Genomic DNA, 1848 nt, shown 5'->3' with positions numbered 1-1848 from the left:
AAATAATAATTGTGAACACTTAATGAGTATTTATTGTGTGGCAGATAGTCTACTAAGTTCTTTACAACAGTCTTGACATGTTCATATTCAAAATGAAGAATCAAGAACTGTCACCAGGGACACATTTGGACCATTTCAGCTCCATTATAATCTCCATAAGGACTAGGTTCTTAACATGGTAATCTCATCCTAAAATAGTCTAATGATCTATTTTGGGAATCAATAATTCTAGGTTCCAAGAATGTGGAAGGGGACAATAGAGAATTACAGCTTCTTAACCTATCACTTTTCTCTAATCAATATCTAATCAAAGTGGTATGAGGTTCTCAATTTTTTCACACCTTGTCTTTGGTACAAATGCATTTCTCTAATTTTATTTCAATTATTATTAAATACTTCAAAACTATAAATGAAAAAAGATAGTTATATTCTAAAAAATGTATGTACATATGTAGAATTAACAAACATTAAAAGTTGAACATATTTAGTCTCATTTCAAAGATAATATAATGAAGATATAGTAGATACTATATATTGTAGATATGCTATACAATGGATTCTATGTGGATACTAACTATTGTTTAAGATTTTCTTTCATGTCCTACCCTTCAAAAGCATACATAATAATAAATATATACTAACTAGCAATATTTTTATATTTATAAATGCAAATAAATATTATTCCATATGTATGGCTTTACAATTTGCCTTTTTTAACTCAACTTTATTTTGGGGGACTGTATCTATGCAGAGTTATATAGATTAAATTTATCAATTTAAATATGTATAATATTCCATTATGTGAATATACCACTATGTATTTACTTATTCATTAATTTGATTCCTGTTGGTAAATTTAGGTTGCTTTCCATTTTTGTTCATTATAAGCACAACAGCACTGAGGATATGCAAGAATTTCTCAAATGTTTCTACCTAGAAGAGGAATGGTTGGATAATAAGGCATATACATCTTAGCTCATTTTGTGAGGATTAACTGAGTTAATATATACAGTGATTAGCAATGCTTGACTGGGAACAAGTGCCTAATAAACATTTAAGGTGTGTTGGCTACAGATATTTTATATTCTGATGAAGTCAAATTTTTTATCTTGTTTTAGAGAATTCTTTCCTTACTATTATGTTATAAAGGTATTTTTCTACATTTTCTTTTTCTTTTGTTAAGTTTTTAAACTTTTGCTTTTCACTTTGGGATCTCAAATTCATACAGAATTTATTTTGGTGTATGCTATGAGGTAAAATACAAAATTTTTAATACGGACAGGCAATCATTCCAACACCATCTTATCCCCAACTGACTGGCGATGCTATCTTGATCTCATTCCAAGATTCTATGTATGTATGGGTAGCTTTCTGCTTTCTATGTTATAAACTATTAGTGCAAATGTTTAGCTTCTTAATCTCACTGAGGCTCCACTTCCATTATACAATGGAGATAAAATCATACCTATTTCATTGGTTACTGTGAGAATTAAACAAACTAACATATACAAAGTGTTTAGAACAGTGCCTAGTATCTAGCAAGTAAAATATACAGGCTAGTTTTTGTGATGGTTAATTGCATGTGTTCATTTGATTGAGCCACAGGGTGCCCAGGAATTTGATCAAACATTATTCTGGCTGTGTCAATGAAGCTGTTTTTGGACAAAATTGACATTTGAATTGGTAGAATGAATAAAACAGATTGCCCTCCCTAATGTGGGTAAGCCCTTATCCAATCCATTGAAAACCTGAGTAGAAATAGAGATGAACTAAAAAGGAGGATCTTCTGTGTGATTATTTGAGCTGGGACATCAATCATTCCAACACCATCTTATCCCCAACTGAAGC

The sequence above is a fragment of the Carlito syrichta genome, unplaced genomic scaffold (assembly GCF_000164805.1).
Source record: "Carlito syrichta isolate Samal-C Ts95f unplaced genomic scaffold, Tarsius_syrichta-2.0.1 Scaffold307106, whole genome shotgun sequence".
Classification (NCBI taxonomy): Eukaryota; Metazoa; Chordata; class Mammalia; order Primates; family Tarsiidae; genus Carlito; species Carlito syrichta.
Note: the sequence above shows the minus strand (reverse complement) of the source record.